This window comes from Lathyrus oleraceus, chromosome 3, assembly GCF_024323335.1.
Source record: "Lathyrus oleraceus cultivar Zhongwan6 chromosome 3, CAAS_Psat_ZW6_1.0, whole genome shotgun sequence".
NCBI lineage: Eukaryota > Viridiplantae > Streptophyta > Magnoliopsida > Fabales > Fabaceae > Lathyrus > Lathyrus oleraceus.
Genome location: NC_066581.1, coordinates 388,885,599 through 388,899,316, shown reverse-complemented (window position 1 = coordinate 388,899,316; position 13,718 = coordinate 388,885,599).

The window sequence follows — 13,718 nt, the reverse complement described above, 5'->3', positions numbered from 1 at the left end:
TACCTTAATTGAATCTAAGACTCTCCGAGGATACTAGAGCAGTATCTCTAAAAATCTGGAATGAGACTCTTCATATTGATGAAGCAGCATCTCAAACAACAAAAATGAGATTCTCTCAAACAGAAAACTGAAATTCTCCATATAAATGAAGTAGTATCTCAGATGCTCGTCTGTTGGGGGAAATATTTTAGAAAAGACTCCCTTTGGAGGAGATTTACTGGCAAAGCTCTGCAGGGGGGAAAGCTCATAAGAGACTTTTTATGGTAACCTCTGCTTGGGGAGCAATGATAGCAAAGAAAATGTTGTGAATATCATTATTAATCATAAAGTTAAAGAATGACTGGCTGGGAAATAATTCCACGAGCACATGCAGGGTAATAACTCTATTGAATTAAATGAGTAAAGTCCGGGATACATATGGACGAGCCTGGATCTTGATATTTTATGTGTGATTTTTGTATGATGCTCCATTTTGGATGGAAGCATCATGCATGGGAGGATACATGAGATGTATGTAGTATGCAATTGCCAGGGATATTTGGCTGCGCATGTAGGAATGCGAATGATTTTTATTTTGTTGAATTTCCCATTTTATGGGAGTGTTATGCATGGGTATGCTGATGATTGATAGGATTGTGTTTTTTTTTTAATTTTCTATTTGGTAGGAAAACCATTTATGAATGATTCATGTGATGCATGTGGGAATGCAACTAGGTAATGGGATGTTTTGTAGGGTTTAATTCTTGATTGCCAATGAGGTTCGAATTTAAATGGGAACTGCCGGATGAGAGCTGGTGAAGGAGATTGAACTACCAGATGAGGACAACACTTGAAGGATATGTTACTAGACGAGAACTGGTAAAAATAATTGAAATGTCAGACGGGACTGAATTTGTTTTTGTTTGTTAGACGGGAACTGACTTTTAAAGTAGGCTACCATATGAGAACTGGTTACGAAAAATAGACTACCAGACGAGAACTGGTATCGAAATAGGTGACCTACCAGACGAGAACTGGTATTAAGAGATAATTTACCAGACGAGAACTAGTATTTGGCAAATGATTTGTCATACAAGAACTGATTTTTGATATAGTTTGCCAGACGGGAACTGGACTTTGGAATAAGTTGTCAGACGAGAACTGGACTTCGAAATAAATTGCCAGACGGGAACTGGGCTTTGAAATAAATTTCCAAACGGGAACTGGGCTTTTGAAAAAGGTTTGCCAGACGGGAACTGGGCTTTGAAATAAAATGCCAAATGAGAATTGGACTTTGAAAAGGTTTGCCAGACGAGAACTGGACTTTGAAATGAATGCCAAACGAGAATTGGACTTTGAAAAGGTTTTCCAGACGGGAACTGGACTTTGAATTGCCAAGTGATGTTGGGCTTTGGTGTCAGATTTTGTGCTTCAAGGCTTTTTGATGTCAGGTTCAATGTTGTGGGGTTAGGCCCGATGAATATTATGATATGCACGGATTTGTGTTAGAGCAAAGCGACATGACTAATACATGAGGATGATTTCCTTGCAGGTTTTCAAAATGCCCCTGCGTGGGTATTGGAAGAGAATGTTCTTTGCAACAAGGCTTCTGTCTGTCAAAAGGTTATTTTATGGGGTGGTAGCATGATTCCCTGACACTCATCTTGAACTCTGCATTTGTTGACTTGCGAAAAAGCTTTTGCTTGAACTGCTCGAAAACATGGAGAGGACTCGCTCCTGTATGGCTCATCTTGCCCCAATGTGATGGGTCTATGTGAAATGTTTACCTCGAAAGGATTTTGAAAGCAATTGTACCATAATTTGGAAATGGATTGCCCCAGAATTTCGATCCATAAAAGGATTTATCCTTGGTTAACCGACTCTTGGAGTGGTTGACTTTATGTGCTCTTGAGGTAGATTGCCCCGGTATGAGCGTTGAAGCGACTTAACTCACCCTAACTGAATATTGAAGGGGTCTGCCCCTAGCCAACAGAACCTCTAGGTGATCTGCCCCTAGTTAATAGAGTCTTGAGATGATTTACTCTGGATCAAATGATTCTTGAAATGACATGCCCATGATTAACAGATGTTTGGATATTGTTTAAGACTGGCCAATTCTTGGAGTAATCTTCCTATGGTCAACTGATGTTTAGGTGGCATGCCCCATATTCATAGGCTCGGAGGTAGTCTTAATTCTGGTGAATGATCAAGTTCCATTGGTTGTTCCTTATTGTTGGAATTTCTCTGACGTCAAGTACTGACTTGCAGTTAAAATTGTTTGTTCAGAAATGGTAATTTTAATGCAATACTCATGCAAGTTTTGAAAAGAATTTATTTGAATGATGTGATAATGTGAAACGAGTGGACCATGAGTCCAAATGTAATGCTGATTTAGCAATTTAAAGTGTGAAAGACACAGTGAGAATAATGACATCGATGTTGAAGTTTAGCAAATCTTTAGGAGTCAGTTTGCGCGATGTTGCTGTAATATGCTTTCAGAAATAACCTTACTTCAATTAGGTCTTTTAAGGATTGTAACGTGGCTTGGTTCATGGTTTTTGAAACAAAGGATGTAAGGCTCAAAATTGTTTCTGTACCCACCCTTCTTCTTGATAAACTCCAGTCCTATGCTTAGTTAATTCGCCATACACATTCAACTTTTAAGAGAGTTTGCAGGTGTAAGATCTCTTGAAATGGTAGTCATCTTATTTTTCTCTTCATAGATGTTGGTGACCCTTTGATTTTGGTATGGTGGTCACCGAATCTTGTTTTGTTTTGTTGAGGGTTTTCGTGACCTCTTTTGATCTTTGTTTTGATCCCTAACTTTTGCCTGGACCACTTTTTAAAGCTTTGGTCCATCGGGATTGCCCCTATTTTTGCCTAAATCGCCTCTTTGGGTGTTCGACTTAGCGGGCTCTTTCTTTGTTTTTTTTAAATTGTGATTGCCAAGTCATTGGTCATTGAAGAATAACCGACATAAGATTTGGATTTTCTCTGGTTCTTCGACACTTCAGGATGTGCACGAAAAATAGCACGTGGTTGATCCTCGGACGGGATGTTTCATCTTGTAATTCGAATGTGTAGTTAAGTTAACTGAACACTACCCTGCCCCAGGTTAAGCGTAAGGGTTTGTAGATCCGAAAGAAACTCCTACTTCTAGGCTCAAAGTGGTTAACTAGGGATTAACTCCTTATCTCTCCAGTGTTTGGGAATTTGAAACAATGTCTGTACATCATCAGCAGGATCTTATCTGAAAGCATACAGTCAGCAATTATGGGTATTTTATTTTCCTCATCCTCCATCCAATTTTGCTTAAAAAAATTTGATAAACGAGGTGAGGTGGAGAACATGGATGTATATTATTTTATTTTATTTTAAATAAGAAAAGAAAAAAATGAGCGAATGCGATATAATTGGTTCAAAACATGCGTCATTACTTCATTAATATTACCATTAAAGACAACAACAAATTTTTTTAAAAAACAAGTAGCACTTAATCAAAGAAATTACAAATGCAATGATAAAAAATGGCCAAAGATTTCCAATGTTGAGGATGTCCTTTTGCATGAGCCATTGGCACTTAGAAGGAACTCCATAAAGTCTTCAAACTCATTTGGGTGAGAGGTTGACATGCACCAACAGGTTTCCTTCTGGAAAGGATATGTACTTTTTGTCAATCAACTGTTGAACCTTGGCTTTGAAAGCATTGCATTCTTCAGTCGAGTGCCCTATTGACCCGGCATGATATCCACATTGCACATCAGGGTCATATCCAGGTGGGTATGGTTCTGGAAATGGCCTGAGAGATTTGGGATCCACCAACGAGTTTTGAATCAGATATGGCAGAAGTTGACTGTATGACATAGGAATTGGATCGAGAGGAGCGTTCATTCTTTCCAGATTGTTTCGAGGCCTAGATTGGTTCAAAGGATGATTTTGATATCCTCGACCACGAGATCGTTGATTTGTGTAAGGAGCATACCACGGTTGCTGGTATGGTGCTCTCGGCGTTGCTGGTTACCTGACATCGGTTATGACTGCATTGGTTTCATCCTTTTCTTCCTTTTGGGAATTGCTGAGGGATTCTGTCTCGCTAGCTTGGCTGCTCGAGGCGCCTTGAATTCTTGCACTTTTTAGGGCACTCTCGATACGTTCTCCAATTTTCACTAAGTGGGCGAAGTCCGATAACGCATTGCCTACCATCCTTTCAAAGTAAGGACCCTGCAAGGTATCCATAAACAAGTCGACCAATTCCTTATCCAAGAGTGGTGGTTGCACTTGGGCTACCGATTCTCTCCAGCGTTGTGCATATCCTTTGAAAGATTCGTTGCTCTTTTGGGATAAGCTTTGCAGCCGCCTTCGGTCTGGAGCCATGTCCAAGTTGTAGTTGTACTGCTTCAAAAAAGCATTGGCTAAGTCTTCCCATGACTGAATATGGCTTCTTTTCAATTTCATATACCAACTCAATGATGCTCCAACCAAACTGTCTTGAAAATAGTGAATCATCAGCTTGTCATCGTGAGTATGTGATGCCATTTTTCGGAAGAGCATCACCAAATAGTGCCTTGGACAACTATCCCCTTTGTACTTCTCGAAGTTGGGTAATTTGAATTTCGGGGGGATTGTTAGGCCTGGTACTAAGCACATATCAGGCCTAAAATTGTCATTTACATCCATTGCTCGGACTCTCTCCTCAAGGGCATGAAGCCTTTCAACATCAGGATTGGTCAATGGCATTAACTAGGATTGAGTAGGAATGTTCACTTGTGGAGGATTATAGTCAGACAGAGGGTCATACATTGGGTTGGTAATTACAGTAAAGCCTGATGAGGCACCAACATTCTCTGTGACACCATGTTGAAAATTGTTCTTTGATTGGGCTAGCCTAGCCTCCAACATCTGGTCTACCTTTCCTTTCATGTCGTTCATATCCATTTTCAACTCAACTTGATTATGTTCTCAGTGCTCCCTTGTCTTTTAGTAGCTCTCAAAGGTTCAATACGAGTGTCAGGAAATCAGCCTGCTGGTAATTGGCAAAAGGACGGGATGAGTTTTTTGTATTGGAAAATGATATGCAATCCATGCTGATGAAATGCGAATGCATGAAATTTTATATTTGCATGCAAAGAAAATGTAATGCAGGTATAATTAGGATCCAGGATATCATGAGTATCATATGGTACACCCTATACGGAGGTTCTATGTTCTCTACCCCACACACAAAGGATGGCTCCTAAGGTTGTTCGTTTTCAGGATAAGAACTTAGAGTCATGGACCAAGTTCAATCTTCCATCGCAATAATGGGCTAGCCACATCGAAATGGAAATTCTGAATCAGTCTACTCTAAGTGGGATCCTTGTATTGTTCGAACAGGGTGTAGACCCTTCGGTTCAATACTACACGATCGCCAATCATGAAGACGAACTTCAGTTTAAGATGAGGTTCCCAGAGTCATTGACCACGTTCAACATTTCCTCGCAATAATGGGCTAGCCATATTATGATGGAAATTCTGAACAGATCTACTCTAGGTGGAGTTCTCGTATTGTCCCAATGAGGTGTACACCCCTCGGTTCAATACTACACAACTCCGGGTTCTAAGTTCTTCTCAAAGCTCGGGTACGGAGCTTATCTCACAACATATGTCAAACACCATAGATCACCCAACATAATAGCAGAATAAATTACATAGCATAAATAATACATCAAGATATACAAAAGCAAATAAAAAGTTGTATTCTAACATTCATAGCAAATTGACTAAGTTAGGCTTGACTCTCTCTTGCTTGGAGCAGGGTCCCCAGCAGAGTCGCCATCTGTCGCATCTCGAAAAATACGATTCCTCGCGATGGTCGCGGAAATATTTATGTTCGAACAGAGTCGCCACCAAACTTTATTTATTCCAATGAAGGAAAGGGAAAATATCGATAAAACATTTAAGAAAATAAAATAATGGTCGTCGCAACCATATTCGGGTTCGGGAGTCGATTACGCAAGGGGAAGGTATTAGCACCCCTCACGTCCGTTGTACTCAACGGGAACCTTTTAATCTAATTTTCTATTTGAATGTTAGTTGACTGTTATTTGCTTGCTTCGAGTAATTAGAATTGATGATAGATATGGGTGAAGACCTCAAAAGGAGAAAAGGGGAGTTTTTTTATTAGTGTGCTCGCGAAGATACAACAATCTCATGCCTACGTATCCTTATGGTGCAATAAGGAAATCAGAGCATTCGTAGTTCGGGGAACTACTATTTTGTTGGTATCTTTTAATGAGCGGCTGTGTAGATTGCGTTCTAAGGGCTAAACGCTAGCTTGTCTACTCTCGGCGGAGGCTTAAGCATTGGTTTGTGGTGCGCATTAGAAAGGATTAACAGTGTTCTTTCGAAAAGAATTTTGGTCATGCGGGGATGACAATGTTGAATTGATGTGTTTGATGTTTTTGGTTTCGATCGCGCGGGGACGAGAAGTTAGTTTGATTCATTAGGGTGGTTTGAAGAACGACGAAAGATTGAGCAATGTGGTGCACACCAATCGTCCAATTCTTTCGAGGAATAATAAGGCGAACGCCTTCTACTCCTTTTTCGTTCGAATTATTTTGAAAGTTTGTTCGTGGATGTTGAATATGCATGGTAGTGAGGCGTATGCCTCCTACTTGCTTATTCAAAGAATAATGGGGCGAGCGCCACCTATTCCCTTATCCAAGTTTATTTAAAATGTATTAATCGGAAGTCGATGATTTGTGCAATATGGCGAGCGCCACTTATTCAAATAATCGAGAGATGGCGAGGCGAACGCCTCCCATCTTTTATCATCCGAGGTTTAAATTGTAAAAGAGATGTTCTTTAAATGTTGTATTTTATTTGCAAAAATAGTTTGAATTTTGAATTGGTAGGTTTTGAAAAGTCGATGATTTGGGCAATGTGGCGTGCGCCACTCGTTCAAATAATCACAGAATGGCGAGGCGAACGCCTCTCATTCAATCAATTGACGTTTAAGTTATTAAGTTTGTTTTCCGAAATTGGATTTGATCTAAGAGTTGATTTGAATTTATTCGATCGCGTTTTAATTTGATGACGAGAATTCGATCAATATGGCGTACGCCAATTATTCGAATAATCGAAGGATAATGAGGCGAACGCCTCCCATCCTCTTACTATCGGAAATTTAGAATTTAGAATGTTTTTAGAAATCATATTAATTTGGAAGATATGACTTGAACATTATGGTTTGATGTTTTAATCGGGTGACAAGAATTCGAGTAATATGGCGTACGTCAATCATTCGAGTAACTGAGAAATAGTGAAGCGGACGCTTCCTATGTTCTGTTTCATCCCAAGCTTTAAAATTTAAATATATTTTTAAAAATTATATCGGTTTAATTTGGAAAATGATTTGGATTTGTGCGATTAAAATTTTAATCGGAAGTCGACAATTTGAGCAATATGGCGAGCGCCAATCATTCAATTATTCGAGAGATGATGAGGCAAACGCCTCCCATTCTTTTTTCAACCGTTTTTATAAAAACATATTCATTTTTATTTTATCATTGTAAAATATATAATTATTTATGACATATAAAACATTTATTTTTAAAAAATCTTGATTTCATGTAATCATTATAAAAAGAATATAATTATTTATGACATATGGAATGTTTATTTTATTAAAAAAAGCTTGATTTCATTTAATCATTATAAAAATAATACAATTATTCTTTACCTATTACAATCCACAACAACCATGATTAGTGAGAACTTAAATCCAATATGAATGAAATGATAATAAAGCCATATTCATATTTTTCTATCATCAATCATTAATAAATATATTTTCCTAAAACAAACTCACTTACTAACACCAAACATTAGGACAAAATATACCCAAAAATAACAACAACAAAAAAAGTCAATGATAAACTTATAGCCAGTCCATGAACAAACCGAGTGAATTCACCCACCGACTCGACAAATTAGATCATCATGAAGCAAATGACTTGATTCTACAACAAACTCAAAATCATTATTAATATTTCTCACATCCACATGGAAAACACTTATTTTCTATCAGAAAACAAAAAGTATCATATAAAATGAACATATCTTCACCAACCAAAAATAGTTCCATTTTTTCAACAGTTGATATAACATTAGTTGATATAACGTTCAACTTTATGGAAAGAAAATGAAAACGCATGGTTATTTCTGGAATCTCAAACAAAATTAGTTTTCTTCTAAATATCATTTTAAAACAAGCTTTACATAAAAATCTCACAAATCCATCAATAAACACACAAATTCATCATGAATCAAAACGATAAAAAAATAAATTTACCAAACGGAAGAGAAACGAGATGGAGGCCAGAGCTTTTTAATGGCGGTGGAAAAATAGGCGGTGGTTGCGAGGTCACATACAAAATCATTGTTGTTGTTGTTCTAGGAAGATGGAGGTCCCAAGGTTGTGTTGCACGGAGGATGATGCTTGTTAGGTGGTAGATTTGCGGTTTTAGTTAAGGTGCCGGTAGGATTTCGCTGTGAGGTGAATGGTGTGAGCGGTGGGTGCGGAAAGTGTGGAGGTTCGTCGGTGTATGGAAGGATATGAGTTGGAGGTTCGACGGCCTTGATGTGAGGTTTGGGGGTTTTCGGTGTGAAAACGAAGAGGGTTATGCGGCAGTGTGTTGGGTAGTGGTCGGATTCTTTTGCCGGCGGAGGTGGTTAGTTGGAGACGCAAGGGTTTGTGAAGGTGAGGAGCGATTGGAGGTGGGTGTGGACGGAAGCGCGGTGGCTTTGTGGTTGTTTTGACAGTGATGATGGTTGTGGATCTTTTAGTGGATGGAGAAGAAAAGCCTCAACAGATTTATTTTTCGTTTTCCTTTTCAAGAGAGGTGACAGAGAAGAGAGTGTGAGAGATTTTGTGAGGGTTTTAGAGAGTGATAAGTGGGTGAGTTGGAACGTGAGAGAGACGTGTGGTTATTAATGATGAGAGGATGAGGTGGTGTGGATAGAAAGAGACGTTGAGAGAGGGAGAGAGACGTTAGGTGATAGCTGGCAAATAGGCTCAGGCGGGTGCTAATACCTTCCCTTCGCATAATCGACTCCCGAACCCTAGATTTGGTTGCGAGACCTTGTCTTTTCCTTCTCTTCAGGTTTTCTTCGATCGTTTCCTTTCCCTCCTTTGAGATAAATAATGATTGGTGACGACTCTTCTGTTCTCTTTTTTTTCACCGGTTGTTTTTCGCCTGGTTGCGACAGCTGGCAACTCTGCTGGGAAATTAAACTAAATAAGGTGGGGTCAGGATATCATCATCCCCCAAAAAGATTTTAAAAATATAAATCCAAAATAAATTGAAAATGCGAAATAAAATTCCAAGAAAATGTCAGGTTGACTATGAGACAGTGGTTAACCTTCATCCCAAAAATCAAATGCTAACAATAATTTTAAGTCATAAAAATAAAATCAATAAAAAAAGTGTGTTAAAATGGACCATTTAGAATAAATAATTAAAATAAAATATTAATATTAAAAAAATACGAAAATAAAAATTATATAAAATTAAATAAAACGTTAATAAAAGTGAAAAATATTTTTGGGTAATTTTATGGACGAAGAAAATATTTTAAATAAGAAAAAGAAATATGAAAATGGAAGGATTAATGGTGATGAACATGGTAAGCAAGCGTAGATATATCAAAACATGGCAATGGAAGAGATGATTACCTAATGGAAAATAGAAGTGGAATGGAATCTGATATGTGATGAAGCTTTGCCTCCTTGCCACCAAATTCTGATGCTCCTTTAGGGTTAGGGTTTCGGCTTCTTAAATAGGGTGGATTAGGTGTTCTCATGGCTTTTTAATAAGTGATTTATCCATAAGAATAAAAGTGTGAAGTGAGGTGTAAAATATTGTTATTTTGGGCCAAACTTAAGTGAATGGATGTCCAATGCATGGCCAAAAGAGGTAAAAAAAACGTGACTGGTTTGTGCAGCATGCTTAAAAAATCTGATTGGGCCAGCCAGGCCCAAAATCTGCCTAGAAAATCAAGTCATGGTGCCCACTTTAAATGAATGTATCTCTCAAATCATGGATCCAAATGAGATGATTCCAAGAGGATGTGAAAGAGGACATGGCAAGTTACAATTGTTGTGAAGAAAGTATTTTCAAATAATGCCTTGAAGTGCAAGAAAACTGGCCAAGAAGTCTTGACAAATTTTGAAGATTTTGGACTTAGAATGTCTCGCTCTGACTAAGCATAACTTTCTCAATTCTAATCCAAATGGAGAAAACTTTATATCTCTATAAAGCTTGGAACAAGAGGAACAACTTTCATGTTGGATAATGTTTAAAATGGAGCTTTTATCTTGATGAAAAATGGGCTTAAAGTGAATGCAACGATCATGAAAACTTGCCCTAAATGGAAAGTCAACCATTTCCAAATTAAGTAACTTTTCCAATTCCTGATTAAATGATGAATCCATGATCCAACCTTGATCAAATTTTACATGTAGGATCCCCTAGGCATGGATTTTGAGATTCCACTCACAAAATGTCAGGAGTTGACTTTTCTGGCCCCACAGTTGACTTTTCCAAAACTGTCTGATTCCCGATTCCATTGATCAATTGAAGCACTTCTAGCTCAAATAAAGAGCTGATTTTTTGTATGTAGACCTTTGTGGACATATGGAGGGCCATGGAAAAGAGTTTCACCCAAAGAATCAGAAATAAATTGATTTTATACCAAACCCTAGTTTTAGGGCAAAATGTTCAAGAACTGATTGCACTGATTGCCAATGGATCTTTCTGAGATAATTGTGAATCTTCCTAGGCCAAGATGCCTCTCTAATCATGACATGGATGAGCTCCTCTACTTCCAACCAAACATTGCCTGTTGCAGGTAGCCATGAAACCCTAATTTCTGATTAAATCCAGATGAATACTCTGATAGCTTTGAATCCTTCACTGATGAACTGAGGACCATAATAAGATACTTGGACCCCTCTGAGACCCTTGATACATGTATACTTAGAAAATGAAGTCCAGATCTCAATCTTGCTTTGTGTGGGCTCCTTCTGTTAAGGAGTGATCGATCAAAATTGGATCTCCATGTCACCAATGCAGTATGCAATGAGTATGACCTAATATGATGCTAATGAAGTGTAAAACATAATCCCATGCTTCCAGGAAAAATGAAGGGTAAATTTTGGGGTATTACACTACCCAATGAGCATCATCAGGATCAGATTGGTACCTACTCGTTGCACTTAAAGCATACAAGACATCTGGTCGAGTACATAACATGACATACATGATAAATCCTATTGCATATACATACGGAATCTTATTCATGCGACCCATTTCTTCCTAAGTTGAAGGGGATTGTGTTTTTGATAGATACAAGCCATCTTGCATAGGTATGAATCCTTTCTTGGAATCATGCATATTAAAGCGTCTCAGCACTTTGTCTATGTATGTACTCTGACTTAGGCCAAGCAATTTTTGTGATCTATCTCTATAAATAATAAATTTTATGACAATAATTTCACCTCATGTATCGAAAAAACGAGGTATAATTCTTGGACGCACCATGATTTTTTTTCTATTCGATCAGTTTTGGTTGAAAATCCCAAAAACTTCAATTTATGTTTTTATTTCAGTAAAAATGGCGCATTACTGAATATTTTATTTTTAATCTAAAAATAATCCACTTTTCACCACGGTTTTGATTTCAAACCGAGGTGAATTTGTTTCTTTGATATATATATATATATATATATATATATATATATATATATATATATATATATATATATATATATATATATATATATATATATATATATATATATATATATATATATATATATATATATATAATATATATATATATATATATATATATATATAACTTAGCTTGTAGAAATCTATTTTACTTGTCTAAAAAACAACACAAACAGAACCCTAACGAATAACCTAAACAACGAGAATCCTAAATACATATCATCCTCAATAAAAAGATGATATGTGCTTAGGGATCTCTTTCGATACTTTCCAGAATGAAAAATATTAAATCTTATACTTTTAAGAATGAATTAGTAGAAAAATAAGTGTTGAATAAAGAACTTGAAATATTGAAGAGACTCTAACAATTAAAGAACGTGAGATGAATGATGGTTATAGGATGCTCCAAAATTATCGATTAAGGATCTCCATGGGGATCGAACTCATGACCTTTAAACATTACTCGTCGGTTGAATAAAAACCGAGAGGTAAACTGGCACACGTTTTATGACACTCTTCGATATTTGAAACTAAGGTAACACCTCATATCCTACCGAGGTTAAATGTTTTTTCATAATAATGCATGCTCTTAAATTTCTTAGCCATATGACTTGGTTTTCCACAGTTGAAGCTGGAAGAAATTCCAATGTCATTTCTTTAAGATGGTGGTTGTTTCCTAGCAATTAGAAAAACTGGGGTCTTGAAGGGTTCTCATTCCTAATTTGGTTCACAACATTGCGATCTAAAATCAAAACCAATGTACATTATTTTTTGGGTGATGTTCACTACACCCTATGAACACCATAAAATGCATTTCGTGTACTCCAGATTTTAAAATCTGGACGCGTTCATTCCATAACATAATCACTTCATGACCGAGACACCCTTTTTTTAATCAAAAATTGGTCCAAATTCTAATCTTCGGATCATAGGTCTGAATTCCAATCTCCTGATTAACCCCATAATAATATTTTACACCATTTAATAGTAAGTAAAAATTTTTTTAACATTTTTTAATAAACTTACATGATAAGTCATATATAAATGAATCTCACAATAAACCATACACATTTGTCACTCAATAGTTTGATCAAAATAGAATAACTATTGTGTATATCTGAATGCAAAAATCTCAAAATATCAAATACAAAATGTCATAATCAATCCCACAAAAAATCATAATATAAAATATCAAAATATACAAAGTAAAAGGCAACTACTGCGTAGATATGACACTCATGTTCCTCCTCTTCGGCGGTACTACAACACATGATGTTCTTTTCCTAAGATGGTCTGTAAAGTGACCATCTGAGGAATGTCTTCCTCAAACTCTCTCCTAGCTATTGTCTCTCTCCCAATAGCCACAATTCCATGACACGTCAATAACACATCAACAAAATGGTATGTCCTTGTGTGTTCCTCTTCTAAAATCACCTGATGAGCTAGCCTCGAGGTACCTCTCTCTGCATTCGGTGTCGTGTAAAGAGTGACACTCTATAAAACCATTGGTTATATACGTATATCGTACTTCATAAACGAGGAGTTGACATATAACATTTTTCCCTATGAACTGGAGCATGTTGTAAACTTTTTACATAATTCATACATATGTATCAAAAAAGGAAAAGGAATAAAAAACTTACCAATACAATGGAGTAAATCTTGAGATACGTGCAATATAATGGAGTAGAGATGTGATAAGCATCAAATAAATGAATATAAGTTTTAGGAATGCATGAAAAATGATGGATCTGACTCTCTAAACGTAAATGAAGAAAAACTCTTTGTTTCTCTATTTTTGGCCTTTTGCAAATGTTAAAATGAGAAGGGAGAGGAAAGGCGCAAGTTTACTTAATCAGAAGCGTATAAATTTCTAATCTCCTTAAGAAATCCGAAAATTAGAATCCAAATTATTTTAGAAATATGTAGTTATGAGGTTAGACATAAGTGTGATGTGTTAGGTGC